The 8,605-nt window shown below is 30.8% G+C and overlaps 1 pseudogene; it reads left to right on the top strand.

Moving 5' to 3' along the window:
- The first annotated feature begins 645 nt into the window (after positions 1-645).
- Positions 646-764, top strand: LOC111734266 (annotated as a pseudogene).
- The last annotated feature ends 7,841 nt before the right edge of the window (positions 765-8,605 follow it).

The following is an 8,605-nucleotide window of genomic DNA, read 5'->3' as shown; positions in this document are numbered from 1 at the left end:
CTTAATTTTAGTGTAATAGAATCTGTCTTTTTCTTTAAGTTTTGTACTTTCTGATTCTTTATTTCTGAAAATCCCTTCTTAAACTAAGATAATAGAAAATATTTTTTTTCTAAAATAGTAAGGCTTACTTTTTAAGGTTTTACTCTGAGATTTATGTTGTGTACAGTGTAAAATAGGAAATATATTTTTATGTGTGGGGAAATAGTTGATTCAGATTCAGTTTTTGATAGTCAGTTTTCTGTCTGATTTTTCATGTTGCCTCTCTTCTTTATAAGTTGCTGTCTACATGTAACTCTCTATAGATCTGAAGGCTGGAAGTCCAAAATCAAGGAGTTGGCAAATTTGATTTCTTCTGAGGTCTCTCTCTTTGGCTTGCAGATGGCTGCCTTCTCATAATGTCCTCACACAGTCTTGTTTCTATGTTCACACCTCTCTGGTATATGGAAAATATCTTTGTCAATGTATGGAGGATAGGCAAATGCCTGGGTAACAGTTTGCTTCTTGATACCATACTTGCTGCACATATTTTGTATGTAAAAATAATATTTCTATTTCAAAAAAGTTTTGATAAATATAGATCTGTAAGACCTGAATGACTCCATAAATATACTTAATAAGCATATTAAGTTAAAATGTAAGTTTATAGTCTATGGCCATGCCACCCTGAATAAGCCCAATCCCATCTGATCTCGGAAGCTAAGCAGGGTCGGACCTGGTTAGTACTTGGATGGGAGACCACCTAGGAAGACCGGGTTCTGTAGACATAAAAATTAAAAACAAGAATTGTAAGCTGTCAAGGTCCTTGCAATCTGTGAGGTCAACCAAGGATTGCTTCACCTAAAAATATGTGTGTGTGTGTGTGTGTGTGTGTGTGTGTGTGTGTGTGTGTGTTTATAAATATAGATAAGGCAAATTTGTGATGCTATATATTTTGTCTTACATTTTAAATAACATACTGCATGATGGATAGCAATGGTTGATCACATATAGTATTTGACCTTTAATCCAATACACTTATGTTTGAATTCTAGTTTTCCCACTTATTAGTTTAATGACAATTGAGATATTACTTAAATTGTTGAATCATATTTTACTCATCTGCATAACAACATAAGTAAAATCGTTTTGAGAATTGCTTGAGATGATGCATATGAAACAGAATCTGAGACAAAGTAATGCTTATTCAATGAGAGTTGTCATATTATTATTATTTTACTATTATTATGATTATTGTTCAAATGCTGACAATTTCAGAGATGTAACTAAATGAGTCTAAATATAGCACATGAGTGGAGTGGCACAAGAACTAAATAATTATATACTAAAGAAATAAAACAGTACATTTAATAATCTAATACATTATAAGGATTCATCATAAGTCAATGGGTAGTAACATCGATTTAATAAGTTGTTTTGCATATTTAGTCAATTTTTTTGGTTTAAACCAAAAATTTTTTGGTTTAAAAAATATTTTAGAGCCTTATTCCACATCCTACGATTATATATATGTGTGTGTGTGTGTGTGTGTGTGTGTGTGTGTGTGTGTGTATACTCAAATTTAAAATAACTAGAATATAGATGAATTTGTATCCCAAACCTATGGTCAACATTATTCCTAGTGTTGTGTCTTAGCAGCATTTTCTTTAAAGTCAGGTATAAGTCAAAATAATCACTGTCTCTGTATTTATTTAAAATTGTTCTGGCAATTTTAAGTAATGCAAGAATTAAACTGAAGAAAAAGGAGAGGTGTACATAGTGGAAAAGTAGAGGGAAAAAAATCATTTTTTTAAAAAATGGTGATTATATACTTAAAAAGCTGGTAGCATCAACTGATGAAACAATTAGAATTAAAGAGAAATTTTAAGACATTTTCAATCACAAAATAAGCATTTAGAAATTTAAAACTTTCACCTTAGTAATTAGCAGTCAGAGAATAAATAGACAAGGGAAAGAATTAATTCACCCTAAGAATCAAACATATACATATTTGAATAAACTCAAGAAGAATAATTTCAGACATGGAAACAACCAAAGTATCCTTCGAGAAATGATTAGTAAAAGAAACTGTGGTACATATATACAATGAAATGTTACTCACCATAAGAAAAGAGGAAATACTACCATTTGCGACCACATGGATGGATCTCGAGATTATCATGCTAAACAAAATAAGTCAGACAGAAAAAGTTGAGAACCATATAACTTCACTTATATGTGGGATATAAAACTAAAAGCAACAAACAAACATAACAAGCAAACAGAGACTCATGGACATAGACAACAGATTAGTGGTTACCATAGGGAAGGGAGGTTGGGAGGAAATAGGAGTAAAGGGAGTCAAATATACGGTGACAGAAGGAAATTTAACTTTGGGTGGTGAACACACAATGCAATATACAGATGATGTATTACTGAATTATATACTTGAAACCTATATGATTTTATTAGCCAATGTCACCCCAATAATTTTAATAAACAAGAAGAATCATTTTAAATCTATATAAATTTAACTATAAGTATTTTTAATGAATATAAAAGCAGATTAAAATATTAAAGTGTTAACTGCCACCAACTCACTCTATTAACTAATTATATATAAATCCAAAGAAGAGTAACCAAATTATCTCAAAAAATGTATCTGAGAAAATAACCCAGTAAAAATAATATACATATAAATTTGTATACACTCATCACATGCACATGTAAAGTTCCTATCCAATACCAAAACATGTTAAATCTACAGCAATTATAATTGCATGATGTTGTTCAGGAGTAGGTAAATAACATAATATGAAAGTTCAGAAACAAACAAAAATATTTGACAAAAGATGAAGTCACTACCATGGAGTCAGAGAGACATGACCACCCTCCTCCCCGTAACCCACTCTGCTAATACTTGCTGAAAAAAGGAAAAGTCAGTTCTTTGGAAAGAAGAAAATTGATCTCAGAAGAAAAGAATGAAAAGCAGTAGAAATTAGTGAGAAAAGAAACTGGTAAGCATATAGTAAATCTAAACAGATGTGTGTGTGTGAAGATTAATTTTGGAAATATAAAAAATTGAAATTCAATACAAGACAACAAGAAATATATAAGGTGGTAGAGATAATCAGATTGAAATTTTTCTAAGGTCTTTTAGTATAGAATAAAGTTAGAGATAATATCAGAATTTGTTGTGTCCAGAATAACCAGACCCAACTTGAGTGCTCTTAACCAGGAGACAGTTTATTAGCCGGCGGCTGTCCTTGCAAAGGAGCAGCCCCGAATTGCCAAGATACAAGGTTTTTAAGCCCCAAATCCCATTCCTCATTCCGTCTTAAACACAAAGGTCCATCTTTCTCCTATTCACTACCTGTCAACCCACTGGTCAGGTGTGCAAGCGGGAAGTACAGAAGCAGAAAGCTTGTTGTTAGAATGTTATGTTCCTATGGGTGATTGCCTATATTCCCATGGGCAATAGCCAGAGTTCCCATGGGCGATGGCCAAACAGTAATTTTCAGCTTATATACAATTGATTATTTTTCATGCCACGCAAGCAAGCAGGGTTACACAGGCTAAAATTGGCAGTTAGCGTATGAGCTCATTGTTACAAGTTTCATGATTAACAGAATGTGGTTAGGGGTTCCAGAAACTAGGCCTAAGTTATAGACTTCCTTTGTCCAGTTTCAGGTTTTAATTATTCTTTAACCCTTTCACATTTCAGCGGACTATTACAAATTCATCAAATCATATGTTTGCCAAATTTTAAGTAAAAATTATAAAATATATAATACATATTTTATATATTTAATGCATAACTTTCAAAAAGCTATACAAAATAAATAGAATATGTATAATTTCCAAAATGCTATATGGATAGACAATAAGAAAATTAATTAAACTTGATCATTTCAATCAAATGTAAGAACAGAGGCACAAAATGCTCAGAAAATCTGGGTAAATAACAAAGGTTAATATATAAGAAATAAATTTAACTATCTAATTATTATAAATTTAAATAAACTTTGTATTTCTCATCACACTCTGGTGTAGCCAAAATTATAATATCGGCTGTAACAAGTAATATGATTGATCGAATGTGTAATATATACCAGGCACTGTTCTAAATATTTTATCTGTTTTAATTTATTTAACTTTTACAATGACTCTTGTGGGTAGGTACCTGTTATGTTCCACTTTCATGAGAGGACAGATGAATGAAAAATTTAGCTATCAAGGAATAAAAAGAGGAACTTGAGTTTGAATTGCAGATAGCTTGGCCCTCTCCCCACGGTCCTAAATCACTATGCTCTACAGTTTCTCTAATAGAATTTTAAAACAAATGTTATTCCTAAGACTGAGATAGGTATGTTTCCTTTAAAAGTAGGAATAGAAAAAGTATGTTTGATATTAGAGCTTCTATTAATGTTGTGTCAGTTAACAAGCTTGGTAGGAAAAAATAAAGAAATAAAAGGTACTAGGATTAGGAAATAAACAATTTTGCCACTGTTCATTTATAGCATGATGGTTAAAAATATATATATCCTAGAGCCAGACTCTTTGGTTTCATAATTAAACATTGACCATTTCGGCTATATTAATTTGGGGAAGTTGCTTGATTTTTCTGGACCCATCTCTATCAATGAATGGAATGCTAATTGTACTTATAGAACTTTGTGAGCATTAAATGATGTTTCTGCTTACTAAAAAGGTAATAGTTTCATTTATATTGTGTAAAAATTAAACATCTAAGAATAACATGATTAATGAGGAATGAAACCATACAGATATTCTCATATCAATACCAAGCATACAATTTTCATATTCTACATCATTTTTTAGAATTACTATTTTTTATTGAAATATAGTTGACATACAATATTATATTAATTTTAGGTGTATGATATAGTACTTTGACATTTATATACCTCATGACAGGATCATCACTGTAAGTCTCGTAATTATCTGTTACCATACAAAGTTATTCAAATATTTTTGACTATATTCCCTCTTTTATACATACATCCCCATGACATTTATTTTTCTGGAAGTTTGTACCTCTTAATAAAGAAAAGTGTGTTTTTTTTTCTTAGTGAGACCATATCTCTGCCTGTCCTACTTTCTTGGTTCTTTCCTTTGTTGTGGTGGCTCTGTTCATTGAGTTTCTAGGTCTGCATCAGAGGGAATTATTCCATATGTAATTGTAGATTTGTTGCATTTGTGGAAGAAAGTGAGCTCAGGCTTTTTCTATGCCACCATCTTGAACTCAGAATTAGCATCTTTTAATATGTTACTTTATCATTTAATTTTCTCTTGTTTTTTTCTTTTATGTTTTTTTTCTTTCTCTTATATATTTCTTGGATATCTACAAGATAACTATAAGATGAATGAATTCTGGATATCAAGGCTTCATTTATTTTATATGTACTCTTCTCTCAGTGTTTGGCTTTTCTATTTATTTTGTTACAGTGTTGTTTGACATACAAGAATGTTTATTTTAATCTAGGCAAAGTTATCAATCTTTTCTTTTATGGTTTGCACTTTTATATAAATATAAAAGGAATTGTTCCATATTCAAGGTCATTTTCCAAATTTTCCTGTTTTCTTCTCAAAGTTTAAAGTTGCTTTCCTATTCAGCTTTTTTATCCACTGAAAAATAACTTTTTTCTGTGATACAAGGAAGCATTTTTTTTCTATAGGAAATAATTGCTCCTTTATAATTATTGAATAGTATATTATTTCCCCAGTGATTTGTAATGTTCCTGTCTCATTTACTAAGTTTCTTTGTGTGTGCGGGTTTTCAGTCACTGTAGTCTGTCTCCTCGGTCTATTTGTCTTCCCCTGCACAAATGCGCTGTCTTAACAACCATAGCTTTACAATAATAACTCTGGCTATCTTATAGGTGAATTCCTGTCTTATTCTGGGTTTCTAAAGAAGCAAAGCTTAAAGTAGAAAGCTTATTGCTACAACTTTATTGACATGTGCAATCCTAAAATGGAGAAGTGAGGGACAAAGAGCATGAGGTAAGGAAAGAAGGCGAGCCCTTAAGTGTAACTCATTGCTTAATATGCAGGACTGTCCTCAGATAAGCAGTTTATGTTGAGTCTTAGTCTGTGCAGCAAGAAAAGCAATGAGCTTATTCATGAGGCATTTATTCTTATGCCCTTTCAGGTTGTCTGAACATTGGGGCTGAGCAGAATCCTATGACTTGGCATGAACAGGGAAGCCCTGAGGTAGGAATCAAGAAGGACACAGCAAGCCCATGATCTGAGGTATGGTCAGGTTGGAACACACTCTCAGTGAGCTGCCTCAGATGTGGCTAGAACAGGAAACTGGGATGCCAAGAGGATATGGAGTGATCCATGAGTGGTGGCTGATATACCTTTCAGTTTCTTTCTCTTCTAAAAAAATGTTCCCAGCATTTTTTAATTCTTCATATTCAATAGGAATTTTTGAATCAGATTATCAGGTATCATTAAAAAAAGTCTTGTTTAGATTTTGATGGGGATTACATTGAATTGATAGATTTCTCTAGAGAAAATTGCCATTTTTGTATGCTTAGCCTTTCATAGAGTACAAAGACATATTTTTCCATATATTTTGGTCTTATTTTATGTATTTTAGTAAGTTATTTTTTCACATTTGCCACTAAAGATTTGAAAACTTCTACATATTTATTATCCCAAATCTGTTAGTTTTTGTTGCCATTCTATATTTTATTCAGAATACATTTATATATTTGATGTCTATAATAAAAATATCTAAGAGAAAATGGTTAAGATTTATATCAAAGGATAATTATTCAGTCAAGTTACATGGAAAATGCTCATGCTTCCTGGAAAATAGAATAATTTATACTTAAAATAATAATTTTATCTATATTATACAGAAATTATAATATGTATAGTTAATAATATGTATAGTTAAGAATGAGACCAAACAAATGATTATTCCTTTGATGGGAGCATATAGTGCTAAATACATTTAGATCAATTTGACAATATCTAGTAAAGTTAAAGACAGGAAAACAATTTCCAGAAAAGCATGTATGTGATTAAAAAGATATAAACATAAGAGAATGTTGTTTTATTATGATTGAAAAAATCTGACTGTTCATCAGCAGGTGAATAGATACATAAATTATAATATATTCATAGTGTTATATACTATAGGGCCATTTAAATGAATGAACTATATTTACATATATAAAGATGAATATCAAAGAATATAAGATCATGGCAAAAAAAAGTTGCCAAAAATTTGTATAGAGTGATAGCATTTGCATAAAGCTTAAAGCAAATGAAATAATATGATTTATTCTCAATGAAAGCAAATATAGGCAGTAAATATAAGCAACCATGAATGGTATTGATGTCTATCCATGTGTTTGTTAAATATTTTCTTCACAATTAATATTCTTTGATTTCAAACCTCTTTATTTAATCTTGCAGTCATTTCCAAGAATTGCTTAAATTTTGAGTAATTTCGTAGGTTTTCTTTTGCAGGCCGATTGTGATTTCTATAGAAAATGAGGAAGGCATGCTTTGTGCTAAATCTGAAACAGGTTTAAGCAACATTATTTTTAAGTTCAATTAGGTGTTCTGATTTCATTCATTCAGAAAGAATCTATATCTACATTTGCCACTTTTAATTGGGACTGTTCTTTTCTAATTCAGAGGACATTTTTTTGCCCAGTCCATTTCACCAGTAGATAGATGTTTGATTTTAAATTTACATAATTAATTGGCTGCATCTGCTCACTACTACTTCCTCACAAAGCTTTGCAGCTTCTCAACTTCATCCAAATATATTACTTTTAAAGAATTAATATTTTTCCCAGTATAAACTTTCTCATCACATAAACTTTAAATCATATTTCAACACAAAATATGTAATTTAAACAGGGATATTTAAAATGATGTCTATACAAGTCGTATATTGAATGTTTTTATACAGTGAAATTTTTCTTTTGTTATTTTTTGAAAATATAAACCATAGCTATATTTATTTTGTAACATCTTAGTTTTCTTAAGTCAAGGCGAATGATTATTTTTGTTCTCAGATTATATTTTAAAGTTTGTTTTTAATTGATCTTATTTTTGAAACCACTTTATTGAAGTATGATTGACATATAAAAAGTTGTACTTATTTAATGTATACAATTTAATGAATTTAGCATTAACATGTGAACCATCACTATCATCAAGGCCATAAACATATTTAACACCTCCCAAAGTTTTCTCCCTACTCCTTTATTATTTATATGTCGTAAGAACATTTAACATAAGACTTCCTCTTAGCAAATCTTAATATAGAATACAGTATTGTTAGTTATCGCAGGGCTATTTTTATAAGTTCTTTTTAGCAAAAGAAACTATAGACATGGCTAATATCCTTTCTGTATATAATGACGTTGTGAAATGGTAGATGGTTCTACGTTAGGAATTTCCCAAATGTTGTCTACTTTGAACATTCTTCAGACCTTAGCAGAGAGTTAGCCCTCTCCTTAGAACAAAGTGAGCACCCAGAAACAAATTCAAGTGTTCGGTAACAAAAAAAGGCTGCTCAGGTCAAAGGAAACAGCAACTAAAACAGACAACTCAGGTTGTCACATCATGATCAGATTCA

Source organism: Pteropus vampyrus, unplaced genomic scaffold, assembly GCF_000151845.1.
Source record: "Pteropus vampyrus isolate Shadow unplaced genomic scaffold, Pvam_2.0 Scaffold14, whole genome shotgun sequence".
Lineage (NCBI taxonomy): Eukaryota > Metazoa > Chordata > Mammalia > Chiroptera > Pteropodidae > Pteropus > Pteropus vampyrus.
Note: the sequence above shows the minus strand (reverse complement) of the source record. Positions and strands in the feature narration are given on the sequence as shown.